At 46.0% G+C, this 14,919-nt stretch overlaps 1 protein-coding gene across 1 annotated transcript in view; it reads right to left on the bottom strand.

Moving 5' to 3' along the window:
• The window catches only part of LOC135905518 (PHD and RING finger domain-containing protein 1), a 107,375-nt gene extending 99,838 nt beyond the window's left edge, over positions 1–7,537 (bottom strand). The window contains exons 1-2 of the mRNA XM_065436457.2: positions 6,994–7,537; positions 240–333 (exon numbers count right to left, since the gene is read on the bottom strand). The gene's annotated coding sequence lies outside the window, so the exon portion shown is untranslated. The remainder of the gene's footprint in view (positions 1–239; positions 334–6,993) is intronic.
• Positions 7,538–14,919: the final 7,382 nt, after the last annotated feature.

The raw sequence follows: 14,919 nt of genomic DNA, 5'->3' as shown, positions 1-14,919 counted from the left end.
AAGACAAAGACGACATATGCACGAAACAGTATCCTCGTGTTTCGCACTGTAATAATTATGCATCTTGGAACCCGTTCACCGATTTGCTTAGCGTGATTTACCGTGCTGTTTACTGCAGGAGCATATATTACGAAGATATTTTTTGTAAAAGAAAAAAGATGCAGTAGTGTGTTGAACTTGTCTTTTCTGTACGTGCCTTCACTTGTCGCCAATCTATAGACGATGCAGCGTACACTTACGAGTTGTGTGCAGATCTCTTGACATAAATGTCCCCATGATAGATATTTCCGTTTTGTTCGCACGTTGCTCTTCGGTGGTTTCTTTCCTCTGCTCCTGAAAAAAAAAAGAAAGAAAAAGGTAATTACGTCTACCGAAGCTGGGTGGTCGGTGGAGCCAGATCGGCGTGGCATCGCAAAGGATTATGTTTGCAGCACGGAACGCGTAAACCGCCCCCTTTTCGGTCCCGACACATCCACATTGAAATCACCGGCAACCGTAGCTAAGTCACGCAAAGTGAGTAGCCATGAACCTTACGGGACTACGAATCATTCCATTTTTTGCTTGCCTACAGGGTATGAGCCATTGCTTACGGGGGTGATGATGGTCTTCAACATGCTGTTCTATATGTGGTATCCATGATTGGAAAGAATGTAAGAACTGTTCGCTTCACTTTGCCGATTGTTTGTAGCCTCTGCCTTACGGGGCTATGAACCATTGCATTTTTTTTATTGCTAACGGGAGCATGAATTCTTACGGGGGTAAGGGCCATTGATAGTTTTTGTTCACGGAGAACAAAAATGCATGGAACCCTAGCCATGTACAACTTCGCGGTAAAAAATTGGCCTTCGAGTGGCATTCGAATTCATGACCTTGCATTTGCCATCCGGAAGCTTTAACTAGTGCGTTACGAAAATAAAGTGCCATCGACGAGAAACTTGTCATCAAATCGATAGTAGCGTGAAAGCTAGAAAATGAAACCCGTACGAATTCCTCTGAAAGAAAGCCTAGCAGTTAAAGAAAAATTTGGCTTGTTCTAATCATCGGACCCAGGACGAATGCCATTCCCGGTTGGTCGCTCCACTATGCGCTAACCAGGAGGCTAGCACATGGCAAAGCGAGGCCAAATTTACAACGCGTAACACAGGGACACTGAATATGGCAAACAGTCAAACAAGTGCTGTGGAAATCGGCAAGGTGAAAGAAGTTTCGTCGCAAAAAAGGAAAGATCCACCCGACTGGAGACGAAGCTGCATAGGAAACCTACACAGTTTCCTCAGAAGGGAAGCTTTATGCTATTTTCGGGTGGACGACAATTTTTCCTTCCACGAACCTAAAAAGTACAATATATACAAAACACTTTATTTGACGCCTGCCTCATTTTGGCCTGATTCGAGGTTCGAATTTTTCAAGCGCGACCAAATCCAAAACTTCAAATCCTTCAGGAACTTGTTGCTGAACAGAAGCTTTTCTTACGTATATAACTTGTTTTCCTTTGTGGATTTGGCACAAGCAATAGTGAGAACAACTTGGACGACGCTTAAGGTTCGCCTTTAAGAGTGGAACGCGATAGCATTATCGGGCCCCGTTGGCGCTGACACCAACACCGGATGTACTGCGACACGCGGTTCGATAGAAAACAATAGTCGGCCGATCCAGGCGCAGTGCAGGGCACAGCAATGACTCGCACACCCGTAAAGTCGAGGTTACAAGCAGTGGCTCGTCAATGATTCATGCCTCCCGTAAACAAGAAAAAATGGGTTTGTGTTTGAGTTGCCGCGTAACAGAATTATGCTTTCTCGTATAATCAAATTATTTTCTCATATATTCAAAGGGCAATCCTACGCATTCATGTCTCCAAGTTGCGTGTAAGTCTGACTTTACGAATTTTCCGACTCATTTTACTTCGAGAAATTCAATTAATTCAGTAACGCCTTTGCGTCACGCGCAGCCTGCGTGGTTGTGGTTGGGGAGGCTTTTTTTTTTCTGCGGATTTTCTGCCGGAACCGGCACCCAGCAGAATCGTGAAGTGGCAGTCTCAAAGTCAACCACAATGGCGAATAATACCACGACAGAATATGCGTATATTGTTGTAACCGCAGGATCTCCTAATTGTTGCTATATGTCCCGCGCCCGATGGACCAGCGCCCACTGGGCACTCGGATTTCCGGAGAACTCTGCCCTAAAGATGGTTTCACGGCAGAGAGAGCCGCCCTGCCGTGAAACCGCACCTCCAAACTACATATTTACTGCCGTGAAGCCACATCTTAAGTGAGAATTGGCATATCTTATTTCATTTCATTTTACTGTTTCAGAAAAATTAATCCACACCTCGATATTAGTCAAATGTTTCCATTGTTGGTGCCTGTTATGCTCTTCAATTTGGTAAATTTTAAACATGTATAATCGACAGTTTCGGTTTTGGGTAGCAAGTCGCCTCGCATAGCTGAAAGGTGAAATTGCTTAAAGTTGCCTATACTCTGATTCTTCACCTGCTCGATTATTCAAATATAATAATCAAACATATTGCTACGGAACAGCCGCCACAGTGAGGCTGCACTGAGGAGGAAGAAGATGACGTGGGCTCCGCTTGATATAGCGTCGCCATTTTGGCCTTCCGTTAGCTTCCCTGTAAATAAATTGTATATAGTGTTGGGCTCAAGCTACACATAACATTAATTTGGTGGAGGTATATTATTCGCAGCAACCGTACGGTCTTCCGAGAGCCGTATGGCCTATGTGAATCGATTTCCGTCTACGCGGCACTAAACCCTGACATTGGTGGCAGACGCTCGGGCGAAGCATTACTAGTTAGGCCTAACAGCCAAGGCAAGCGCCGCCGTGGACGGCGACCCATCGTGGAAAGTTTGTCGTTCAGTGGTGATCGGGCCCCAGATCACGCGCACGGGCTATACTGAGGACTACAGGAGTGGCGAGCGTGCCTGCCAAGTTCGTCTGTGCGCTTTCAGAATAGAACGGGTTGAGTTTGGGCGCATACGGGTTGCTGGGCTCAGGGACTGAGGTTAGATCCCATCATCAGGTCACCGTATGCATCGCCTAGCACCCGGCTCGGCTGCAGGAGGTTGAGGGTTCGATTCCCACCGCCGCCAGGCAACCAATGGCTTGGCGTTCGGCTTTCTCCAGGTGCGATACGCGTGGGAAAGGAGCCTGCGCCAAATTGCCGCGCGCGCGCGCGGTAATTGTTATGCGTGTGTGCGTGCGTGTGTGCGCGTCGTGTGCATGCGGGTGTGGGTTACACACATGCATGCACGCGAGCACACACACACGCACACACGCACACGCGAACGCACGCACGCACGCACGCACGAATCTGGCAGTAACATGTCTCCGACTTCCCAATAGGTGGGTGTCCTTCCAGGTGTTTGGAACTCCCATAGTTACCGAGCACCTGGTCGGAAGCACGCGTGTAGCTATTCTAGTGGTATACGTACCAGGTGGAAGCTCTTGTCTGCCCTCTCTCTAATATCTGCCCTCTCTGTACTCTATTTCACCAAAGCTGTGGTGGGGACAAGGAGCGTCCAGAGACCTTCGCAAATCCCTATAGTGCTCCATTTCGACATGAAAACCCATGTAAATAACCGAGCGACAGGTCGTGCTACTTCTCTACCCATTGAGAGAACCAGTGGGCTCCTCGTTAGGATTCCTCCTCCTTAGTTAATAATTTCAGCTCCCGCTTAGGATTCCACGAGACCAGGATAAGTTTCTACGTCAACTGAATCTGAGTCTTGGTGTGAAATATAAACGGAAATCCATGAAAATAAATTGGATATGGAGATCTGTAATCCTGACTATTACGTCTATTTCAGCCTTGAGACTACTGAGCATGTGCTCTGTGTGTGCCCACCAGTGTTATCGACTATTCTTTCGAGCGTGTTGCTAAACAGAGACAGAGCAAATTTTTACTAAATTTGCTGCAATGGTAATGTAGGTAGTTTGGAGCAGTATGCAGTACGCTAACGTGGCGCAGCCCATCTACCGAAACGTTTTACGTATGTCCAGTGTCTGCACAGGTGAGGAATGAACAGTAAATTTGCCAGGAGGGTGCAGATGACTCTTTTTTTTATATGCTTGCAAAACAACGGATGATAACGGGCGAAATGTTTCTCTTTAGCTTCAGAATGTAAGATGACAAATAACATCGCCGTTCAAAAGAACACTACTAACCTGATTTTCGTAGCAACAAAGACACGCCAGGTTCGGTTTACACTTGCTGGTGCTCTTGTGGAATTCCTACCTGGGAGAACTAAACTTAGTGGCCCGCGCTTATTCACGTTGTTACCACGACGAACAACAACTATGTGACATTTATACCAGTCAAATACTGCGCTGCCTCCTCTTGTTCCACTTGAAAGCTCCGCGCAATGGCTGTGAGAAGCGAAATTAATGCATATGTGATTCGTGTGTGCTTCGCGGGAACAAGTCCAGCCGTTACGATATGTACTACTTTTTACAGTTAACACATAGTATGATTCACCTGCTGGATTCTATACTGAATTCTATATCTCACTGTAAAATTTATTACAAATGGTAATCTTATCTACTGCTGAGCCTGCAAACTGCCACCAGTCGAACGTATTCAGATAAACTGCAGCAACAGCAGTGTTAGAACACGTTTCGAACGAGTTTTGTAAAGATAAAAAAACAACAAAGAGAATAAAAGAAAACAACTAACGCGTTTTGCAAGCACATTGTGAAGTTTGGTTCTTTCGTCCAAATTAACCACAGCGTATGACATCTCTGGGTGCCATCTTGCATCCCCCACCTTCTCACTCGGATTACTATGCTAGGTCTGTCATTAGGTTAACGTCTCCAGATATCATTAAACTCTTTCCTTTCCTCCACCTCTCTCTCTCTCTGTGTAACTCTCTCTCTCTCTCTCCATCTGAGTGCAGAACATAGTTGCTTCAGCATTCAGCTTCAGCATCCATTAGGCACTTTCGCACCCCTACTCGGTCAGCTCTTGAATGTGCTCTCTTGAAGCTCTTGAAGTGCTCTCAAGAAAGCCATTATTGAAGCAACTTTCATAACTTTGAGGTCACCAAAATGTTGTCAAAGTTGACGTGTCATTCGTTAAAAAAGTCGCTTGTCGCTAAATAGAAAGGTTTGTTCCTAAACAGAGAAAGAAGTCTCTCAATCTAGTGACGAAACCCCTAAAATGGCAACACTGGTGCTCGGTATGCGCCTGAGCGGAACACACTCCTAGCGGCTGTCTCTTCTCTAGACTTCCGACCTCTTTCTGAGGAAACTGTCCCAGGAGTCTGGGAAGATGCCGGGAATTTACTACGAGCTGCAAAAGCTGTTGGATTTTTTAAAATGATGACAGTCTGAATAAGTGGCTGTGAATTGAATATGTGATGTCTACCATTGATTGCTGTGAGCTGCGCGATATGTAGCTGTAATGCATGTGGTCATTTCATGTGTATACACCTTTCTATGTACTTATATATACAGTTATTGCAGAACTGTACGTATCGACAGTGTGTGCGGATTGTATATATCCTGTGCTTTCTCGTGCATTTGTCAGGGACACCGATGAAGTTGGACTGATCGGGCAGCAGAAGTCTCGGCACATGTATTTTCCATCATCACTCCTCATCTTTCTGCTTACCTGTCTTTCCCTTTTCTCCTTTACCCCCTCGAGACATGCTCCTCCTGTTAACCTCTCAGCTTTTCTTTTCATTAAAAGTTCTTCTCTCTCTATCTGAAAGGCGTTTAGCATATGACTCGTCCATTACTGGTTTTATTGTTCAGGATTGTACAGATCACCAAAAATCTAGATAGAGAGAAGGTTTACTCCACACAGACTTAAATAGAAAGGAAAAAAAAAAGAGAAGTAGAGGAGCATGAGAAGTGACGACGGAAACACACTAACGCTCTGCGCTACACCTTTGGAAGCGCCGAGCGGCGAAGAGTCGGGAAAGGAAAAAAAAAGTTGGCAGTGTCGCCCGAAGGGCGTAGCATTGACAGTGATATTAGGGTTTAGTGTTGATCTTGAACTACTCGGACTTCGTTCTGAGTAAATAAGGGTGCGACATGTCGGCGCAACGCAGTACTACGCAAGGAAACTCCTGCGCGACAGAAGGAACAGAGCCGTGGCGGCTACCAGGCGTCTCTCAACGCTGGCCTACATGGAAGAGCATCGACAGTAGTGCGGCAGGCATCGCATCTTGATGATGCACGAGATGAGATCGACAACATATCGTTGTGTTAGTCAGCGCCCAGTTAAATACTGGTTAGCTTGGCGTTTGCGGCCCGTTCCACTCCTCCCAGTGACGCAGCACCTGAGCAGGAATGCTTGTGTGCGCATGGCGCTTTCATGCCAGCAGTCGAAGGTATAAAGCGGCCCTGGCTATCAAAGCGGCCCTGGCACCGAGGCTATTAAACGCAGCGCTGACGATGCGTCCCCTTCGATTTGTTGTTTTTGTGGCGAAACGCACCGCGCGTCCCCCGGCACTTTCGATCTAACGCGCCGCCAACTGGCCCCGTGCGCGTGTCGCGCATGCGCCGTCGAGCGAGAACGCACAACGGCAACGGCGGCGCCGACGGCACGAATGCGCCTCGAGCGTCCGTATAACTGCTATCGTAATAAAAAAAAAAAAAAGAACGGGCATTACGTTTTCTGAGTATACACAGCAGTTAACCTACAACGGAAAACTGGATGGAATTGCGATGAGGTAATGGTGTATTGGATTAACTCTATACGGCAATAAGCAAAGATAGCGCAATAAAGATACAGAGCACGCCGACGTGCTACGCATAAGTGGGACTCTCAACTCACCCAAGTGCAATTTCAAGAAGCGCCCAAGAATTTTACCTTCGTTTCGTTAGGCGGGGCAGGTGTGGATTACTTGTCATTGACGCCGTCCAGTTGACGGATCCTGTACACAGTACATTTAGCGTTGCTATTCGAAGCGATTTCCTAAAATATGCCGCCATGTTGAAGTCAGTATATCGAAAGGACCGCACGGGGCTTACCTCGGCACGCTGTGCTGAGTCTCCTGCGCTGTGCGTCTCCCGCTCGCCATTCCCAAACTTTCCTTGTGGCTCGCTGCACGGTGTATATCAGAGCCATTGTGGTGGAGTAAGCTGCGAGTACTCGGAATCTCGTCCATAGAGATGCTGGACCGCGCACGGGCACTCGGGTAAGACCCAGCCACCTTGCCGACCAGGGGTTTATTTTCTAGCAAACGATGCGGTGTCCGAGCCAACGACAACGGGCGAAAACGCTGGGAAACATAATGGATCACTAGAATGTATCGCCCCTGCAGGTAGACGTGTCAAGGCGTAGATGCTATAGGCTCGGCTTCTTCGCCGTGACCTCCTTGAATCTTTGCAGTCCGCAGCGATGTAACAGCGACGCAGGCTACGTTGCCAGCTGTCCTTGTAGTATTTCATCGTCAGCGTCCAGTTGCGCGTTGTCACCGATACCCATGGGGAGACGGCCGCTTCGGGGCTCCTATGTAGGTAGAGTGCGTTGCCGGTTGTCTCCAGGACGGCACTCGATAACGACGACGCCGCCACATGTTCCTGGTACACAAAAGGTGTTGTTGAACTCTTCTACACAATCTCACTGTCTCGCAATTAAAGAGAAGAGAAAAAATGGCTGTGGCTAGCTAAGGTTAAGCCCAGGATGCGAAGCATACTTGCCTTTATTTTAGTTGTTGAACCACTGTTTAGCCTGGTTAACTGCTGTTGCTTGGCTATATTTGGTTCGGCTAGACGAAGAAACAACTCATGCAGGCGAGCGCACGAGCTGAGACCCGGCTATGTAGCTACGCGGCCGCAAGCGAGCGCACGAGTTGAGCCTCCGAATGGGAGCGCGGGGTAGCGTTCCAGACAACCGGACTGGCCCATAGAGAAAGACTGGCCCCTGCGAGAGACGCGCACCCATCATTGCGCCGGGGAGGCGTTCCTGACAACACACCACGCTTCTGCTGGAGACGCGCGCCCATTGGCGTGCCGAGGAGGCGTTTTGCAGCTGTTATGACGTCATATGGTAGCTACGCGGCCGTCAGCGGCGCAGCAAGGAAGAGCGCGGTTGTGCGGCTAGTATGCTTCGCATAAAAGTCCGAGAAAACCTAAGCACTTCTTATAAGTTGTGATTGTCAAAGCATCAATGTTCAATTGAACGCCGACGAGTGGTCTTTCGAGTTACGAACTCCTTGCGGGCAAGCGAGCGCGTTGAGACGCTTAGCGCGTTTTCATAGGGCCTCAGCATCGCCTCCTGCCTTAATCGAGGCGCAGTTAGAACGCAGGCGACAGCTATAGCGGACAAGGAACGCGCGGAAGGAATGTCACCGAAGGTACTATGATGCGTTCGCATTCCCACACGCAAGCAAGTCCTAAGGGTTTCCGCCAATTTTTCTTTTCGTTGTACTGCGACGGAATTTCGGCTGATTGTCGTACACGTGGGCAACAGCACTTGTTCTTTGTTTTGATTTGAAGGTTTTACACGCTGTATGAGAACACACGGTGTTTCGCCGTGCCGATGTGGGTGAAATACTATTGCAGACGTACTATTGCAGAAACAGAAAGCAGCTTCTACATAAGCTCAATGGTCGTTAAATCCCGGTGGTGAGTTTTAAAGCTCGCATATACATGTACAATATAACGAGTTACATTGACAAGAGTGAAGCTGTCAAATACGAAAAGCGAATTACAGTCGGCTGGACTAATCAGCCAGTTATTCCATTGGCGTAGCCGTTGATTCATATTTCGTGAATCAACGGCCTTGTTTCGTACATGTGAGTGGATTATGTCGCAGATATTCTGAATTTATTGGTACCTTTTCGTATTGTTTCTTTTTTTACTTTCTCGCGGAAAACGTGCACACAGGTCCGGTTGTATCGGTCAGATCCTTATGTTTGGCTGTCTATACTTTCTGGAAAGATGGTTTCATTATCTGCGTTACTTGGTGCTGCAAGTACCTTCCTCACTTAACTTCCCAACAATATCTTTGGCCGATATTCTTTTATTGCCCGTGCCATGCAGAGCCTTAGGGACAAGCGCGAACGTTTATTACCCTGCATAAGATGCCGGTCATTCTGCGTTGTTGTGTCTCGTTCGCATACGCCTAAGTGTACGTGAACGCAGCTGATAGCTTGCTGTAATTTTCTGCTTTGGCGCAAACATGCTCGAAAAGAACACAAAAAGATGCGTGAAACTACTGAGTGAGGTGCTGAGTGGTCGTATTTCTGTTTTGTACGGTAAGATATACGTGGTTTAATTTTGTGTTTGTATCATCAGTAGTCAAGCTTGTGTCTTTATTTGCGCCGCTGATGAAAAAGATAAAAACGAGTCATATACTTTTTCTTGTTTTTACTACGGCAAGCGTTATGATCAACTGTAACTCGGCCCCGTCTTGAAGTCTGACAACCTTTCACCACAAGATAGCTTACTGATAACGAAATTCCAAGGAGTGATCTCCAACCACTTAAGGTTGTCAAAAAGATCTCTCACCAGAATGCATTTACATAGATCAGGTCTTGTCTCTGCATTCCAAGCGAACAATCCTACCGAAAGAAGCACAAATCTCGGCTATAGCTGGATATATTCCGCGATGATCGTATAAAAAGCATTTAGAAGGTGCTGAACAATCTTTTATGTTGTAAACGACAGTCATTTAACAAAAGGCGACGTTCACATACCACACACAAAAAAAGAAAAAACCCATCCTAATCAGAAGATAATATCGCCGCGCGCACTTACGCCGCGGCGAAGTCATGTCACGTTATTCTACTTTCGACGCAAGAACGATTGCAGCGCCGGCAATCGCAGTGGTAGCTAAGGGATGGATGGATGCTATGAGCGTCCCCTTTCATACGGGGTGGTGAGTTGCACCATCAAGCTCTTTTTGTTTTTTATTTTGCCCAATGTCTTACCTATCTCATTTTTTTTTACCGGACCGAAAATTCCCAGCATCAACATTTTTGAACCGTTATTGGGAACTTTGTTTTTATACAACTCCGTTGTTTGTTAAAAAATTAAATTATGGGGTTTTACGTGCCAAAACCACTTTCTGATTATGAGGCACGCCGTAGTGGGGGACTCCGGAAATTACGACCACCTGGGGTTCTTTAACGTGCACCTAAATCTAAGCACACGGGTGTTTTCGCATTTCGCCCCCATCGAAATGCGGCCGCCGTGGCCGGGATTCGATCCCGCGACCTCGTGCTCAGCAGCCTAACACCATAGCCACTGAGAAACCACGGCGGGTATCCGTTGTTTGTGGTCTCCATACTTTCTACCAGCAAATGACCGATTGCCTTTTACTTATCTCTGTTGCGGACATGTTTACTTTCTGCCTGTTAGCCCTGAAATCAAGGGCTTGAAGGGGGCCAGTCGAACCGTTGCATCGTTTCCCTAGCTTTACCGCCGCAAGCACGTGCTTCTTCTTCATTGGCGTATATCACTCTATAACTACGCGTTGTAAGGCATCCAGATTTCGCTTCGAAAATTAGACTTCTCTTTGAGTTATCATAGATTGTTTCTTTCCTGATTTCGTTTCTTGGTGGTATGTTTCCTAGTTCTCTTCCTCCACTGTGCGTCAATGTTTTAGTGTACAAATACCCAAACACTATCGCAACACATTTACTTTCACATTCCTAAGACATTCTTCAAAATCAATTTTACTGTGAGCTTCCCTCTCCTCAAAACTTTTCCAGCACATATCGCCCTGCACAGCTTCATTTGTAGTCTTCTCGTGAGTGCCCAATGCGAGGCGTCCCACTGATCTTTGGCTACCATCGAGTCATGATTGTACCCCTGACTTCAAGCAAACAATCCGATTTCCAAATGGAAGTCATGGAACCATTACAACACTACACCTTTCCACATATCCCGGATCACCTCGTACTTATTGTATCCTTATAGCGCTCTGTGTTTCATTATAGTCGTATTTCTCTTCCAATTTTCTGTTATTGTTTTTCCCCTGTGTTTTCATATATCAACTGCCCTCGTTTATCCATACACTAGGGTATATGTATTCTTTTACACGAGGTACTTCTTGACCCTGTATTGAGACTGTCTGTTCACTGTTTTCACTTAATAGTATAATACCTGAATTTTGGAACCTAAATTTCCATCCTAAATTCTGACATTCCTCTTCACAGATATTAGCCAGACCTTGCATATCAATGAGCCTGTTACTGTTAGCATGCGTCACAATGCCATCCACATGAAATAATCCTGGGAGCTGCTGCTCTGCTATTGTGCCCGCCTATTTCTACGAGAAATTAAACCCGATATTACTTCCTTCTACACTCTTAAACAAATGTACGCCCTTTGGGGTGTATATTTGCCACACAACAATAATCGTCATCTGTCATGCTTGCGTTTCCCTTCTTCAAAACGCTGAACTCACTACTTTCCTGTCAAGAATGCTCTGTCATGTTGATAATGTGTTTGCCACTCATGACTTGGAAGTACCGGGCTCGCCACGTTAAAGGAAATGCGGACAAGACAGATGACGGTTATTATTGTGTGGCAGGATACGATCCAAAGGGTGTAATTTTGCTTAAGAGTGTATCGCCCTCTCCATCCTCACCATGTGCATCACAACAACGGCGATAAATGACACCCTTGTCTTAGTCCTTTGGGCATTCTCCTCGCTCCTCACCCCTTCCCATTCAACGCAAACAGTATCTTCTACGTAAATATCCCTCAAAAGCTGTATACAATCGCTGCTTAAGCCTTGTTCCAGAAAATCCCACAAGATGTTGCGCTTCACGTTGTCATACGCTCAGGTAATGTCTGAAAAATCCACAAATCATGGTCTCATTTCTTCTCTGGATATTTCAATACACTGGGTAAGAACAAATAAGTTATCATCGAGACACCTACCGATCCCGAAGGCATTCTTAAGGTATCGCAATATGCCATTATGTTTTGCCCATGCTTGCAGATTTAATTTATATGCCTGCATGGCTAACTTGTATTTTACCGTTTAACGGTCTATATGATCAAATCCCATCTTTTTCCCCCTTACCTTTATAAATTAAATTATATCTACTTTTTCGCCAATTCTTTGGAATTCGCTAACCTTGTAAGCTTATTTTTACTGCTTTCAACAGAGCTCCCTTACTTTTTGGTCCTATAGTGCATCAATCAGCCTAACGGGCACTTCGTCAAACTCTGAAGCTGTGCGCTCAGAAATTTTCCCTTCGGCTTTTATTCCAGTTGAAATTTCTCAGCACTAACTCCATCTCTGTCTGGTTCTCGTTTGTGGTCTTTCTTTTTCTGCAATATCCACCTCGTCCTTGCTTTGAAATGATTCGGCTGTTATTTGTCCAAAGTAAATTGTTGCCGCGTTCCATTCCAGTTTGTATCTACCTTCGTCGAGTATATGCTGTATTGTTACAGACTTGCTGCCTAATAAGTTAATGTGGTTCCAAAATATTCTAGGTGCGACCTTCTTCTTCTCGCGCATTCCCGACAAATAACGTTCACTTTCGCCTTTTATCTTTGCTTGAATCAGATTTTTATGCGAAGCATATTACTAGAGCTCAACCCAGCTCCTCAGGCGCGGCGGTGTCGCCTTCAATACCGCGTGACACCGTGACGTCACGACAGAGGAGAAACGGGGCTCCAACTCGCGCCGTCGCTCACGGCGTCGCGGCGGTATATAAGCAGCTGCGCTTGCCTCTGCTGGTGAGATGCCTCCTGGAGACAGAGCTGCTCGTTGGAATGAGAAGCGAAGGTTGCGGCGTGCTACAGAGACTGTTTCTAGGTGGCTTTGCTACGGCGCAGCGACTACGCGCCCCGTATAGGACGCGGTGAGCGTCGAGCAACGCAGCGTTCGGCGCGACAACGAAATGTGCGCCTGAGCAAGCGCCGCACGCCTGAGCCGACGCCGACGACACCGGCTTTGTGTCGTCGAGCTCCTTAACGCTGTCGCGTTAAAATAAAGGCTAGTATGCTTCGCATCCTGGGCTTAACCTTAGCTAAGCCACAGCCATTTTTTTTTCTTCCGGTATATTTAACATTTTCTGTATACTTCATCATGCGGCAACTACGCTTTTTTGCCTGCCTGTGCTCTCGTGATGCTTTCTGTCGTTAGGTGATCGCTTCTTGTATCTCTCTGTTCCACCGGATTTTCGGTTTCTTTTTCCCTTCCCATCGAGCATGTTGCTTCTCTTTCCGTACTTCTGTCGTAATTACGCTTAGAAGCTCACTATATTCCCACTCTTTGCTTGGCCATTTGCCAAGTTCTTTCTTCACTCTTGTAACTAGATATTTGTTGTTTGTTTAGCATTGAAATTTGGACTAGCCATTCTTCGCTCCTTGCTCCCTTTCCCAACTACATATAGCATTTTCAAAATTATGCATTTAGGGTCACTCCCTATGTTGCTACATCCTTCCACGTCAACGACCATTTTTCTGAACTTATAAATTACTTGTGTCATCAGATAGTAATCAGTGGTCGGTCGCTTATTTCCGGCTTCCCCATTGATCTGTCCATGACGTTGATGCTCCGTAATCATTATAACGAGGTTATGTTCCTATCAGAGTTGTGCATTAACACTTCGTCGGTAGAAGAGGTAGTTCCTTCTTGCGTCACCGGATTACGGGCATTATCGTTCCCCTGGATTCCCCAGTCGCGTCTCTCTCGGCAATGCGAAGGTTCGATTACCTTATTGCGAAGTCAAATACCACAATTAAATCTAAATTGTGGAATTTTACGTGCCAAAACCACTTTCTGATTGTGAGGCACGCCGTAGTGGAGGACTCCGGAAACTTCGACCACCTGGGATTCACAATTAAATCTGTTCATGAGCAGCTGTGGGTTCGAATAACTGAACCATTGTGCGCCATGTGGCGTTATAGAATCACTGGACCATTTCCTCCTCTGTTGTGTAAAATATAATTCCGAAATACCAGCTTAGAGCAACCGTTATCGCTATGGACCTTCCTCTCTTGGTGCTTCATATCTTAATATCTTTTGGTGCAAAAACCCTTGGTCGAGTACGAAATCAAGTGTGCCAGATTGTGCATGAATATGTAATTGCGACAGGGAGACTGTCACATTGAGCGACCTCTCCTCATTATCATTAGATCGCATTTCCTTTTCGTAATCCCGCGGCTTCATCTAAAATTGGCATAATCATTTTTCAAAATAAAAAGAAAAGTTTATAATGATTATTATTTAAATATAGGTAGTACCGACCATTAGATAACGGGAAGCAAGGAACTATGTTTACATTGCGAACCTTGACCAATCTCCCCTGGTGGGTACGTACCATATGTTGAAGGCCAAAACAACAGCAAAATACGTACCATATGTTAAAGACAACGACAACACGAAGGAAGAAATTCTGGCCGGTTCACGAGCAATATTTTCTCGTGCGCCAGCTTATGAATTACGCCTCCTTGTTCTGCTTGAGCGGGAAGCCCTGCGATCGTGATACGCATTACCAAAATTTGTGGCTAATAACGTATTACATCAAGAAGTCAGGTTACCTGAATATTGTGCAAATTTCGTATGCGGACGGTGCAAACATTCTCAAATATGTACGAAACCTTTATTCGAAGATTGGGAAACATATTCATTTCCTAGCCTGCATTATTCTTCGGAGTACACTGGCCCCGGTTTCACGCACCACAGGTGGTCTTTGTAAAACATTGATTAATCCCTTTAATGTGCGTATTTGGGAGGTGCCACCTGTTTGTGAAGAGAGAGAGTCTACAAATCATCTACGATGACATCTACCCAAGCAATTCAAAATTTATCTCACAATATTTTAAATGGACTATTACAAGAACATTTATTCAATTTATCTATAAATGCGGTCATTGCAACAGGCGATTCACAGCGTGGAGGAAAATCTGGAATTGTCATTTTCGCTCCTTCCCCAGACTGGTCATTCTGAATCAGGATTCCGGACTACTTATCCGTATATCTGG

Source organism: Dermacentor albipictus, chromosome 3, assembly GCF_038994185.2.
Source record: "Dermacentor albipictus isolate Rhodes 1998 colony chromosome 3, USDA_Dalb.pri_finalv2, whole genome shotgun sequence".
Lineage (NCBI taxonomy): Eukaryota > Metazoa > Arthropoda > Arachnida > Ixodida > Ixodidae > Dermacentor > Dermacentor albipictus.
This window is presented reverse-complemented; position numbering and strand designations above follow the sequence as displayed.